The sequence below is a fragment of the Apteryx mantelli genome, chromosome 22 (genome assembly GCF_036417845.1).
Source record: "Apteryx mantelli isolate bAptMan1 chromosome 22, bAptMan1.hap1, whole genome shotgun sequence".
In the NCBI taxonomy this organism is placed as follows: domain Eukaryota; kingdom Metazoa; phylum Chordata; class Aves; order Apterygiformes; family Apterygidae; genus Apteryx; species Apteryx mantelli.
The window spans coordinates 2,479,506-2,494,606 of NC_089999.1; the positions used below are offsets into that span (position 1 = coordinate 2,479,506).

Consider the following 15,101-nt stretch of genomic DNA (forward strand, 5'->3'; position numbering starts at 1 on the left):
GGATTTTCCTTGCTTGAGGCCTGTCAAAAATAAGAAATGACCTACAAGATCAGGGCATTTAGAGAAATAAAAGAATTAAGGCCATTGTAGTGACTCTGCCCCCCAAAACACCTTGACTATCCATTCAACTCCATGCTCAGAGAGAGGTGTCCCCTGCTAGTCCCATCTCAGACACCATCAGAGGCACTCACATACTGCTAGCCTAGTCTCTCTGCAATCTATCATTTTCATCATTCCTTAGTAGCCTGTCTCTTTCTTGTCAACTGGATGAAAAATTCCAGGCAATCCAATCTGTTTTGGCCCCTGTGAATGTGTGTTCCTCTAAAAGTGCTTTATTCCAAGTCAGCATAATCTGTTTCAAGACTATTTGATTCCTTCATGGATAGTCTTCCTGTCAAGAAAGATCTATCAGAATTAGTCTATATCTGCTTCAAAGTCAAACTCTGCTGGTTCAAGACCACACTCTCACCTTGCCTTCCCTCAATCTTTAAAGCATCTTAAGACATATTTCGAATTGTTTTGACACTGTATGGCCTGACACCACAATACTATTACACTCAATCAGTGATTATGATCTGCCACATCCTGAAAGACAGTAAGACAGTGTTTATGTAGAAGAGAAGAGGAACTAGAACTAGCTTTGTACTCCTACTGACGTATTTTTGGCATAGGCTCTCCCAAATGGAAATGATGAAGGGAGAACTGAGACAGGCTTGGCTTGAGCAGAATGGATTTGACTGAACTTTTCCTTCTAGCAAACCATGTATAGATTATCACAGTATATTAGGATCACTTGTGTCCTTCTGCAAGGCACAGACTGGAAAGCATCTCCATGCAGTTCCTGTATTGAGTGTGACTAGCTGTTTTTGAGACAGAGACTGACTTTTAAGCAAGACATGCTCCCACCTGATGTAAAGACCCTAAATTTTGGTCATTCCATCCCAGTCTTCAGGAATATCTTCCAGTTGCTTCTCTCTAAACAACAGACGCTTCCAGATTAGTTTTATTTACTTAACTTTATGGTCACTGAAATTTTCTGAGCCACTAGCTGTGGCCTTTTTTACTACCAGGCTGGAAATGATCTGAAGCGTGTTTGCATAACCTAGCAACGTTGAAATCCCAGGGTGTTAAACAGAAACTGTTAAAAGTTAAACATTCTCAAGTGCCAAGAAATTTCCCCCAAAAGCACAAGTCCAAAGGGTTTTCTGGCATTAGGTCATTGAAGCTATCTTTTGAAAGGACTAGAAGCACTGTAGTGTCTCAGATCTAAAAAGATAAACAGGCAAACCTGGGTATCTGGCTCTGGGTACTGGGTGTTCGGGGAAACTGAATACCCATGATCAATGACTGTTTTAAGCTGTGGAGTCAAGTAAAAACGTTAGGAGAAATATTATGTCCAGGAAAGACTTTCTGCCTCTCAGTAGCCTTTTCTGCTTTATTGACAGTTTCTAATCTTATTCCTCGGACCAACGTTGGGAACTCCTAATGGTGCTGAACTGCTCTTGGAAAACTGCTGCCTGCATCATGCTTAATCTGATTGCTGTCAGTTGAACCTCTTGCACATGCTTTTCCTGGAAAGAAACTAAAAACTGCATCTACTGTTGTATACTGTGATTTTTAATTCATTCATTTGCAAAAGCTTCCAGCAGTGCAACTCTTCAGACAGAAGGGGTAGTGACATTTTGTTTTCTGTTGTCCTAAATGTTCAGAGGTTGGCAAGACTTAGTCAGGTGCTGTACAGTTTACGATTCTCCAAAGAGATTAACAACCAAGACAGAAGTTTTCTACTTCCCATTTTGAAGGGGCAGCAAATCTGAAAGCTGCAGTGCTCTCATGAAACAGGCTTTAAATGTCATCTTTGTTTACAATCTCTTCATTACTAATTTAGCATTCTAAATCAAACTCCTTATCCTTCATACCTGCTCAGAAATTAGCAAGTTCATGTAATCATTATCACAACTTTCCTTATCAACTTGTTTTGCACAGGAGCATAAATTGTTTGGACTGTTTGTAATTAGCACAGAGATTTCAGTCTTTAAAGACACTGGAGAATGGCAGCTGCATATTGATGCCTAGAGGCATCTATTATTTAAATCCTAAAGTGAACTGTGTTTGGGTGTGCTAGGCATTAGTAAAATACATAGTATGCACTTATCTACTTTTGGCATCAGTTCTGGTGTGAATTAAACATCTGTCCAGAACTTCTTTGACTATGGTTCATAGCTAGACCTAGCAGCATAAAAAAAACAAGCCATAATGTAATTCACAAATGTTAGGATTAAAAATTAATTAACTGGCTGGAGTGATAACTCCCAAGATACTATTAATTCAGTAAATACCAACATGCACAAATTATATTGTTTCCATCTCTCCTTGGCACAGCTGGAGAGGAGGGCAGGAAATGGGAGCAAGACTAAGTTACAAGCAGTGGCAACCTAAGCTAGACTCAAGTCTGAAGTTTCTTGGTGGAGTAGGTGACTCTCTGATGAGGAGTCATTATAGCCTGGTAACACCCCCTGGCTACAGAGCCTGCATGCAGGCTTTGCCACGGGGATGTGCTGGTGAGCCAAGCCCATCTCACCCCAGAGTGCTCCAAGAAGGCCAAAGAGCTGCTGCCCACCCATGACCCAGGGAGCCCGATGAAGACCAGCTGTACTGCCAAGGCCTGGGGCTCAGCAATGGAGAGTGGAGAATGTGCCGCATAATAAGCCGGGCCACAGGTCAAAACTGCAGGGACCTCCAGGCAGGGAAGGCAAGACTCCAGGAAAACCAAATAAACAGCAGTCTTACAAGTGGTGGCTGTTTCCAGTAATGTGCCTGAATACATGCCTGGCTCTTCTGCAACTGGTGCCTTGTGGGCTGGTAGGTGCCTGTGCACTTCTGCTTCCAGAGACCTGCAACCTGTTTTTGCAGAGTGGCACAAGATACCATGGCACGCTAGCTGTGCAGCCTGGTTTCCCAGATAGCACTGACTGGATCAAAGTCTCTCATGCCAACAGAACCTCGTTCACTTCCCAGATGTATCCTTGCAGGACTTCTTGGGAAGCATGGTGAGCTGCTGTCTCTTTCAGGCCATGGACATGAGCCTGGCCCATATACAAACACATACCATCATTTTTGTTTTTTAATCATAATACAGCTCACAGCAAAATTGAAGTTAAGTGCCTGAATCTCAGGCTTTCTGCTTTGTTTTGTTTTGTAGCGCTCTGTTGTCCATGGCCTGCCATAGCTGTTGCTTTTAGGACATTAGAAGACAAAGCAAAACCAGGCAATATTTAAAAATCAGTGATCTCAGAATGCATTTGGATTGAAAAATCTTTAGAGTGTGTTAAAAACCATGAGATTATCAAGCCACTGCCAGTGTGTTAAGCAATACATTTCTGTTGTTTGCCTCTGGTACCTAAGTCCCTTGGGCCCATTCCCAAGCCCAACCACTGAAAGCAAAATATTGCTTTGTTTAAAAGGAAGTCTGAAAAAAACAAAGAAACCACCAACCCTTGCAGACACATGTAATGTATGTATTGGTCTTTAATTCCGCTCTCCCAAAGCTGCCTTGGCTCCCCCATCTTGTGGCAGAAGTTATCCTCAAGTCCTTCCCCACTGAGAGGCAGGAGACAGTGCTTCCTCCTGAATGAGCTTCCAGGTGAATGTGGTAACCCGCCGCCCCAAGCTGTATTTCCCCAAGGGTGTCAGCTGGGGGGGCCCAACATCTGACGGGATAGCCATGGACCCACAGATAAATGTCTCCACCTTGTTGGTTTTGGATAGAAAAAGGTGATTATAAACATGCAGCAATGATCGTAGGAAGGGTCCAGCTCTGTCTAAGACTGGTTGGTGTCCAGTTGGACAGAAGTTCTTAGGGTTATGATTAAAAGACATGTCCTCCTATCCATGGTGTGTTTAGGGCACAGCTCAGGTGGCCCAGGGGGTTTTTTGGAAGCAACAAGGGATGATTTCACCAGCTTCACTTAAAGTTCTCCTTCCTCTGTGGACATTTTGCTCATCACTGGTATGTCAATGTTGCAGTCCAGGGTTGTCTCTGTTTCCAGATCTTCCTGTGGCTGCCATGCCCTCTCCCTAAGCACCTATACCCAAAACTGGAGCTGAAAGATAAGATCACTAATGGGAAGACCCATTCATCATGCCTGATATCCTCTGATAGGTGGCAAGCATGGAGTCACGGACTTGCTCGGTGAGCTTGGGAACATCGTCTGGGCCCAGGTCAAGGGTCTCCACTTCTGGCAGGATCTGGATGGTGATTTTCCCTAGAAGAGTAAGACAGGAGGTTCAGAGAGAGGAAAGGAAGCATGTGAGGATTATAGGAGAGCCAGAGAAGGTGTAGCATAGGGATCAGTGCAAATGAAGAAACAAGACAGAAACAAATGGAAATGTCCTCTTCCACACAGCAACCCAGTCGTGTCCCAAATACACACAGCAGAAACCCAAACCAGACTTACCTTGTTCCCAGAGACCACAAAATCATAAATACAGAAACAGGTGAATCTCTCCCATACACTAATCCCCTAGTATATCCAAAGCAATAATTCATGTGGAATAAGGGGCCACTGTGGGTCGCAAGACAGGGAACAGGCAGTAGGAATAAATGGTCAGTTTTCACAGTGGAAAGAGGTCACCCACAACTGGGTAGTTCTAGACTTCAGGGTCTGTCCAGACCAGGGCAAAGAGGATGAGATGTCTGTAATACAATACATCCAGACTGGCCATGCTCTGATCTATGTATATTCAATATAGCAGAGTTGTCCCTTCCAGGATGCACTTTGGGATGAGAGAAATCATGCCAGAACTCTCCGTTTGGCCAAGAGACAAGAAGATTAAGCAACAGACTGCTGGAAACAGGATGAGTGTTTTGAAAAGTTATCATTATACTCTTCTGTTCTTCCACCCACTGGCCTTTATTCTTGCCAGTGAAGACAAGAGACTGCCTGTACATAGACCCACCTGAAGACCTGGAGAGTGTCTGTTTTACTTTTTAACTTTTTAGCATGTTTTCATGCATCTACAAGTGTGCTATGAAATGAGATCCAGAAGAGCTGCTAGTAAAACCATGCAAGGAAGGTGAAACAGAACCATAGAGAAGAGTCTTTCATAAAAGAAGAGGATGTCCTCCCTGCCTGCATGCAAATCCACAAAATTCATTCCATCCAAAGCTAAGCATGGTATCTCAGGAGTCTCCTACACCTCTCTTAGCCTTGCAGAAAAAGTTGAAGGATGACAGGGCTGTGCTGTACATGTAGTGCTGTCAGGCTATAACAGACTTCCCACAAGCACCAGACTTCCTCCATGCACAATAGACACCTCCAGTGTGCACAGAGTAGATACGAGACTGAGCTTTCCAGAAGTTCATCAGCATACCCTGAGCCCCTGCTTAGATGGAGAGTTGATCTAAAGGATCAGCCATCCTGACATGCAGAAATCTTGGCTCTGTGTAGCACATCTTCGAAATCAATCCTGGCAAAACTTCCAGATGGGTAAAGTGGTGGTGGTGGTGGTGAAGTTACAGGAAAAGCTCATTGTGGTTCTTTCTCCAGCAGTGAAGGTCCTACCTTTTTAACAATCATCAATTTGGGAATGACTGACCCTGCAACATGCTTAGGGGTCACAAAAATCCCAGTTAACCATGAACACCTCGGGTGAGGTTATTATAAGGGCAAATGTACATACAGCTGCAAATAGTCTTTCATAAAAAGCCCAGAGAGGTTGTGGTATCTCCTTCCTTGGACTGGACAAGGCACAGAGCAACCTGATCTCTCTTTGGAGCTGGCTTTCCTTAAGTAAGAGGTTGAACTACTCCAGAGGTCCCTCCCCACTCCAGATGACTTTCCCAGGAAATCCCCTCTGATTTCCCAGGAAAGTGCTCTATCTTGGTTGTACAACTGACGAGGGATGTTATGGGTGAAGAGAGGATGGAGCAGGCTAGCGGAGCAGGCTAGCAGAGCAGGGCAGACAGCTGAAGTCCTTGCTCATGCTCCTATCTGACTCCCGCGCAGGAGAATCCTTCCAATACCAAAAAGTTCTTGGTATTTGACAGTTTTTTCTGCATTTTCCTTTTGAAATACAAGACTTGTGTCTTTTTTTCTCCATGAAATTTTATCAGTGACCAGCAGAGAGTTTGTCATCATAAATGGATGACACATGGAAAGAACGTGGTAACTGAGAGGAAGCAGGATTCTGTGTGACATTTTATGAAAGCTCTGTTTCCTTTTGCTCCCCAACTCTCCGTGCACCTGCAGATCCAAGGACAGTGTGGTGGGGCAGGGGGCAGCATCTGCCCCAAGTTTCTGCTGCTTCTCCCAGGTTCCCTGGTACAGGTCTTGAGTAAACTGTGAGAAATTCATGGGGGGAGGCAGAAGTGTTGTCTGAAATCTCACATTCTCTCCCCTCCTGAGAAGAGAGAAGCTGCATTTGTCTGGCTGCTATTCCCATGTTGCACATACTCCTCTACTCACCCACCTCATAGCTCCCTCCAAGGACTCAGCTAGTACCAACACCCAGACCATAATGAGAGAGAGATCAGGAGTTTCTCTCTGCCCCAAGTAACTCTTACCTGTTGTAAATCTCTTCTCCTTCTGGCTGTAGAAGTTGTTGTATGAAGAGATCACTACAGGAATAATGGGGACCTGGAGGGGAGGCAGTCTACAGTGAGTGAGTCTACAAATCTCCCAAATTCCCTCTCCCCCCCTCAAAGGGAACTGGTGTTCTCAGGTGAGCTAAGCATATTGCTGATAATTAGACAGCTGCTAGTAGAATTTCAGAGGGTTATTTAGATAATTTAACCATATCTCCCAATATCCTCTCTGTTGGATTTCACCTTTACATCTCTATACTGAGGTCAACAATGCATGGATTGCCAAATCACTATTATAGTGGCCTGTTCTGCAGCAGCTGTGGAGAAACTCCTCCATGCAGATCCAGGGCTATTGTCAGGATCCCTCCACCATTTTCTCAAGCTGAGTCACGGAGGTTTTCCACCTGTCCCAGCCTGTGCCACTCCTAGCGCCTGCTAAACTCCTTAATGTGTACACAATCCAAAGGAAAGCCTTGGACCAGAAGCCTTTTAGCCCTGGTTTGGTGGTGGACCATGGCAGACAAACTGCATCCCAGTGGGGCGGGAGGAAGGTGGCTCTCACCTGGGCTCTCACAGACAACTGGAAGGCCCCACGTTTGAAGGGCAACATGGACCCACCATGATTACGAGTTCCTTCAGGGAAGATCACGACTCGGAACTGCAGGAGGGAGAAGACACTGAGATGTAGGGACCACAGTCCCAGCACTATCTTAGACCACTGCACACCACTTAAAAATGATCTGTCTGCTCCCAGCCATGCAGATACATCCTCTTCCTCCATCGCAAACACTTTCAGGACATTCAGCACATCTATCCCACCTGAGGTGCTCTTACCCTGCTGTGTTCTGTGCCTAGCCCAGAGACAAACATCCCCTTCCAGCCACATCAAGGGTCACATTTTCAAGTGGCACAAAGTGCCTCCTGCTCCCCTCCAAACTGTTCTTCCCACTCACATTCTCTTTGTGCATGGAGTGTGCCACCTCTGTCAAGGTATTGATAGACTCTTCTCTCTTCTTACAGTTAATGAAAAAGACGCCTGAAAGCCAGCATGCCAGGCCAAAAGTACCCATGTATAGGATTTCCTTCTTTGCAATGGGCACACAGTGACTTGGTAGTATCTCCATCGTCACTGGAAGGGGAGAACAGGGACAGAACAAGTTGGCATCTGCCCTGAGGTTCCCTCCAGGCTCTAGACTATAGCACACCACTCTGGGAGATGTCATGCCTGCAGCTCCTACTAGACCACCCAGCATCACAGGATCATAGCCATGTTGGGAAAGGGACATTGGAGGTTTCCAGACCAACCGCTTACTTAGAGCAGGATCATTGCCAACACTGAATCAGAGCAGCTGTGACACAGCTGTGGTCAGTCAGTTGGCACTCTTATCCTAGTTCTCTTGCAAAGAATGAAGTTGTTTTAGCTGGAAAATTCCTGTTGGGCTGTAATACCCTGGAGAATAGCCCTGGCTTGGGGCTGACTGGGAATGAATTATATCACAGCCAATACTCCTGCCTTTCTGCCTGTGGTACTTCTGCTTGGGAGAAGCTGCAAGAAACAAGCCAAGACTTACGCTCCCTGCCTGCAATCCCCCTGGAGTAGTTGGTTTTCCTCTCATACTACTGTCCTGCCCAGAGCACTGGGGGCCAAGAGCAGGGCAGGCAGGATCTCTACATACCCATAATGTCAAGGGAGGTCTGGTGATTCAACACAATTACGAAGGGCTTCTTAGTTCTGAGGTTCTCCTTGCCCTTCACCACTAGCTTGATACCAAAGATGTATCTGAGTGGCAGGAACACCATGCGAAGAAACCTGGAAAACAGGGGGCAGACACGAGCCAGAGAAAAGCTGAAATTGGATGGAGGGGCCAAACCCCACCCATCCAAACTAGTCCATCTCACAGTCTACTCCTGTGAAGTAGCCTGTCTCTCTGCTGTCCCAGATTTGATCCATGACTTGTCTGTCTTGGAGCACAGCAACTAGTATGGCCCCTCAGCTCATTATTTCATTATATCCTTATATATCATTATTAACAGGTGTTAAAAGGAAGAGAATATAAGTAAGGCACAAAACAATTTAAGAACTGAAGAAAATTTCTTAAAGTGAAAGGCTGAGGCTCAAGTAGGAGGTACGTCTGGGAACTCCCACTGCAGCATACAATACCTTCTGAAGTAATAAATCCTACTTTTGTAGCTCTTCAAGAGGCTACAAGCCCTATCTTCCAGAAGCTACTGCTGTGTAGCAGAGTCAGCAGAGGTGAACATTTGCTTGACTTTTAGCACCCTGCTCAACCCACACCCCAAGAGCTTGTCTATTAATGTAAACTGCTACTAATCACATGAATACATCCAGTTATGCAGTCTCCAGTTAAGTTCTGCAACTTGTTGCAGACAAATATGATCCTGAAAACCACATCCCTCTTCTGCATTACACGGCCTGGCAACTCTCCACACCAATGTACAACTAATTCCTCCCCACTGCAGCAGAACTCGCGTGACCCTCCAAAATAGAGTGCAAGTCAATCAATGCGTAGAGAAGAAAGAACTCACAGCCAACTTACTTTATGTTTTCCACGTTACGTCCACGAGGAGCACTCATGATGATAACAAGACAGGATGAGATGAAGATCCACAACTTTTATAAGGACATCTTGCAAAAATATCTGAATCTGGGATTCACATGATAAAAGACTAGAAATGTGATGAGCAGAAAAGTAAAGGGATAGTGAATGGGCAATATGTCCATCCTTTCGGCCCAGACTTAATCAGAGGAGTGTTACACAGAGCAGTAAATGAGTAACTGGCTCTGATATTGTGGGGCAGAGCTTAGATTCACTTGATCAGCTACATGTGGGTGATGCAAAGCTGTAACAAGATTCAGGAGAGGTGCTTCAGAAAGTACCTGCTTTTGTCTGCTGCTTGGAGCTAAAATAACATTGGAAAGCCGGTTTAGCAAGCGAGCTCCAGCAGAATCGTGTGTGCAGGAGCAGGCTGTCAAGCAGAGGAAAACATGCAATAGCAAGATGGTTTTTGCAAAGGGGGAGTGTGTGGTTTGGGTTGGTAGAGCAATGACTGTTTCAAGAGATGTTCTACCTTCAGGGACAGGAACACTGTATTGCAAACATGTCTTTTCATCAAGCTCTGTGCATGGGAACTACAAAAACTGTGAGAAAGTCTTTGATGGGAGGGAGCAGGATGGGCAGGATAGCATAAACGTGTGGCTGTTGTACTGTCCCAGCTATCTCACTCTCCTTTGGGAAGCACCAAGCATCAGTGTGGAAGTGAGCTGACTCCAGCAGATACAGGAAATCAGAAATTAGTATTATGGAGGAGAGAAAGAAAGAGAAAACTGATGATCTTAGCAGCCAGTTCCTGCCCCACACATGTAGTCATTAAAGAGACCAGGCTTAGCAATCGGGCATTCCTCAATTAGAGTGGGAAAAGTGACACAATTGCCACATGTCTAGACAAAAAGACAAACAAAGCAAGAACAGCTACTCTCGACTTTTTCATAGCCAGAGGCAGGCACATGTTTAGACAGCATCTGCATACGTAACAAATAAATCAGGAAAAAACAAGTAGAACCTGGGAGTGCTCCATCAGTATTTCAACTCCTAAAACCAAAGCATGAAAAGTATCTTCACAACAAATGTAATGACTAAGATTAGTGTCTCATCAGCTGCACAACAGGCCTTGCTCAAGCAGCTATCACTTAGAAAAAGAGTAACAATATTAATTTCCAAACAGGACCAGGAGCTGCAGATTATCAGAGGGATTCAGAGGACCCATAAAACCACACTGATCACCACCTGCAATCTGGAAAATAAGATCAAATCCCATGGAATAGTAAAATGAACAAGCCTGAACAATAATTCACAAAGAAGCTGGGGAAAGGCATGACAATAAAGAAAGGCATCAGCTGTGCTCCCTGCTTCCATGGTTTAGCCATCAGCTCTTCTCCTCCTCCTGTCTTTCATGCTGCTCAGGTTTCTTGAGGTCTCCCTGCAACCCCAGGAGAGGCAGCCAAAGCAAAGAGGGTGGACATACCATTGTGGGGGATGGGCATCCCAGAAAAGTCCTCCCTGACATGAACAGACACCTATGTCTCCCTGCATCAGCATATACAAAAGATAGGCACCTCGTGCATGTAAAGAGTCCAGGCGTTCTTAATCCTCTGGCCAGCAACCAGTCCTCAGTGCTGGCACCACAGTGATTAGCTCCCTTTTGGATCTGATTCATAGACAACCAATGACAGAGGCTTTGTGTGTATCCAGAAACCAAGTTCTGATCGAGGAAATAGTTACACTCCTAATGTCTCTTAACCTTCCTAATATCCCATCAATATCAGTTATGCTCTGTCACATTTGGGTGGAAGTTGTTTTGACAACCAACTCATTCATTCTGAGCTACCATGAGAGAGGTTCCTGAAAGGTGATGCCAGTGAAAGAGACTTTGAATGGTTCTCCTGCAAGAAGGAGAGCTGCAGCTTTCAAATCAAGGCTGCCATTGTCAGGTACCTAATGAGAGAGGAAAATCTTACACAACTCTGCTCATGAAAACTTGCCCAGAATGTCTAGGGACAGGAAAGCATGCAAACAGAAAGTCATCACAAACCACTGAAGAGCTTTATTTTTAGTGACAGACCACAGTTTTCAAATAATTTCAGCAAAGGCTCTAATGAAGTTATACTTCTATAGCATCTAAGTGCATGACAAAACAGATACCAAGCTGTAGCACATTGCTGTCTTACCAAGAGGAACACGGCAACCCCAAAGTACAGTTAAAATACAAAACCACAAGTTCCTGAACTGGAGGGAAAGACAGAAAAAAATGTCTTCAGCTCATGTGTCCACATGATGAAAACAAAACATAGAACCAGAGAAGGACCCACTATAATGGATTTACAAGTGTGAAAATTCATTAGTCCTTTAGCACGCCCAGTTGCTAGTGGAGTGGCTCTCCATGGCATCACGAGGCTGGGGAATAACCAACATAATCTGGGCATCACCAAACTGTTCCATGCAGAATAGGGAACTCAGCACACTTGAAGCACTAAGGACAGACATGGTGTCAAGGACACACCAGATGTTCAAGAGTATGAAGCTAGGTTCAATGTATATGGGGTTTTCAAGAGCTGGTAAGTATCTCTGATGAGTATGGGAGAAAGCAAGGACCAAAAGAGGTAATAAAAAATATGCCCTTCCCAACTCACCACAGAAGGATAGCCGGCTCAGATCTAACAAAATGTTTAGGCTCCAAATCCACAGATACTAAAATCCTCAGATATAATTTTCTTCTGTTGCAAGGAGCTGTAGCATCTAGACCCATCATGCTCCCGTTTCAAAAGCAGTCAGGTTTTGCCTAACCTGCAAAGCATTTTCAGGAACTGCAGCTCTAATGAAGGTCCTGATTTCTAGCCTAGATATATCCATGTTCAGTTGACTCCCTTTTGCCCTGGGTTTTTGTGCTCTTATCAGAGTGCCCAATTTAAATGACTCTTAAGTAGGGGAGGAGGGACTTGCTCATATCATGAGTTTTTATGATGCAACTGTAATGACACTACTACTCACCAACTTTACTAGGCCACACATTGGCCAGGGGAGAGAGGTGGAGGCAGGGAAGGCGATCTAATCTAATGAGAAAAGACTAAGAAAATCGGCTTGTTCACAGTAAGCAGATGAAGGCTGAAGAGAGAACTGGCTGCTGTCAGTATAGAAAAACTCGAGAGAGAGAAGGGCTGCTTAACTTAAAGATCACAGCTGCCTTCTAAACTGGACAGGAATGATTTCAAGATGGAGATAAGAGAAGTGGTTTCTGAAATAGGAGCAATTCCCACTGGAAGCTTCTGGTGCAAGCAGTTCCATTGGAACAGACTGGAACAAAAGGGTATCAAAAGGTAAAGCTTTGGGACTGCCCCATGCCAAGGACCATATCAGCTACACAGTCCTTGAAAGGAAAGTGCTAACGGGATTTCATGTATTGCATATAGCTACTAGACAGTTAGACAGTTGGAGACAAAAAAAAAAAAAAAAAAATCAAAAGAGTTCCAGGATGAATATATTAGACACAGGTCATCAGAATCCCAGAATCACAGAATGGTTGAGGTTGGAAGGGACCTTTAAAGATCATCTAGTCCAACCCCTCCTGCTCAAGCAGGGTCGCCTAGAGCACGTTGCCCAGGATTGTGTCCAGACAGCTTTTGAATATTTCCAAGGAAGGAGGCTACACAGCTTTTCTGGGCAACCTGTTCCAGTGCACAGTCACCCTCACAGCAAAGTTTTTCCTCATGTTCAGACAGAGTTTCCTGTATTTCAGTTTGTGCCCATTGACACTTGTCCTCTTGCTGGACACCACTGAAAATAGTCTGGTCCCATCCTCTTGACACCCTCCCTTAAGATATTTGTACACATTAATAAGATCCCCTCACAGTCTTCTCTTCTCCAGGCTCAGGAAACTGTAATTATCATGCTCTAGCTGTAACTTCATGATAAATCTATGCATAACAGTTCTACAAGGCACAGATTAACTCTGGCTACCCACTTATGAGTGAAGAATATCTGGAAATTTCCATAATCACAGAAGAAGGAGGGTTTCTGTGAGAAAGTATGCATAGGCTCATGAAGATTCCCATGGCATCCAGAGAACCCTGGAGCAATTCATTGTAGCTGTGATAGCAATGTAGTGCAACAGACTATAATAGCTTATGCTATAGGCCTTTCATCCACAGAGGTATTGCATAGCACAGCCAGGTGAACTAAAAACTGGAGAATAAATCAGTTTATCATTATAAATTACAGAATCAAATAGAAAAACTAAGGTGCAAAGAGACAGTTGGAGGTCTCTAGTCGAAACATCTGCTCAGAGCAGGAGTAACTCAAAAAACAGATTTGGTTAGTCAGGGACTTGTCTAGCCAAGTTTGGAGTATCTCCAAGGATGGAGATTCCGCCACCTCTCAGGTCCTTGTCTCAGGGTTGCACCACTCTCACGGGGAAGACTTTTTCTTTGCCTAATGGAAATTTCCCTTGTTGCTACTTGTGTCTGTTGCCTCTCATCCTTTCACTGTGCAACTCTGAGAGATATCTGGCTTTATAGCTACTCATTAAATAGTTGAAGACTGAAAATGAAATCACCCTCTCTCCCCTTCTCTTCTCCAGACTGAACAAATCCAGCTTCCTCAGTCTTCCTTTGTGCATCATGTGGTCCAGTCCCCCGAACAACTTGGTAGCTCTCCACTCAAGTGAAATGCATTCACTGCTGGGAGATGGTTTTGAGCAAGATGGAGCCATGGTGGACATCCTTTCCTGCAGCTGATGCACCTGGAGTAGGCTGTGGGTGAGAAAGAAGGTGTATGAGAGGCCCCAGACAGAGCTAGGAGAGAGCACTGCATTTCTTAAGTCAGCAGTACAGGCTGAGCATGACAAATGGTCCTGTCCCTGTTCTGGTGAGGTACCTATCTCTTGCAGGCTGCATTTCCCAGCTCCGTGGCTCCACCAAGCAGGAGAGGCACACTCTGGACAGTCCTATGCAATAGCCCTGATTCCACTACACACCAGCATTTCCATGAGCTTGATTAAGCAGTTTGATCAAGCTGATAAGCTTGATTAAATTTTCTAAATTTCAGCCTTGTGCTCATTTAAAGTTGGAAGAATGTGTCCTCTGTGCTTAGCACAGAGAGAGCCCATGTGTGATTTTGAGCCAGTCATTTTCTCCCTCTTAAGTTAGTTGCTGAAGTTAAAGGTAATGAATGAAGCCTCCTCTGCCACCAATGGACTGAACAGACACTGACCGTTTGGAAGTGCACACCTTAGACTTAGATAACTAATACTGGAAAACTAAAGCTAGAGAGACTGAGACACACAACATCCTTTGTAGTCAGGCATCTCACATCCATCAAATCTATTGATTCCCTTGAAGCGCTTGGCATCAGGGATATACCCAAGAAATCGTGGGCTTAGGCACATTTGCATGTAGGAACTGATGTTCAAAATAATTTCAGGCTTGTGTTTGTCAGCCTACACACCTGGGGTGGACCATAGCCCCAGCATCACCTCTCCACTCTAGCCAAATGCTGTCAGAATTTGTATCTGTGTCTCTTCCTTTTCTCTGAGTACTTCCTAGGGACTTTTTCCCATTTTGGAAGAAATAAGGAAGAGATTATTGTCAGTTATTTATTAGAACCAAATCATTCCCTGGCCCTTTCTCTAAGGAATCTAGTGCCACATGACAGAGAAGCACGGGCCAGAGGCTCCTCCATGAATACTTTCTTTTTTTAGAAATAAGTGTGTACTTCACTTGGATATGTTTTGTGCAAGATCCTCATACAAAACGTATCACCATCCTCCACCTTCCTCTGGTTACTGCACCTGTTACAATATGCGAGGAACATTTCAGCCTCAGCTCAGAATATCTTTTATTGATTGATAAACTACATGTTTATTGATTGCCAAACTACAGGAGAAGGAGAAAACAGTTTTGCTCCCTTCAACAAAAGATATTGAGGCAAAAAACTTGGAGTGA

At 44.6% G+C, this 15,101-nt stretch overlaps 1 pseudogene; it reads right to left on the reverse strand.

The window, feature by feature from the left end:
• Nucleotides 1-4,119: 4,119 nt before the first annotated feature.
• Nucleotides 4,120-9,329, reverse strand: LOC106496109 (1-acyl-sn-glycerol-3-phosphate acyltransferase alpha-like; annotated as a pseudogene).
• Between the last annotated feature and the right edge of the window lie 5,772 nt (nucleotides 9,330-15,101).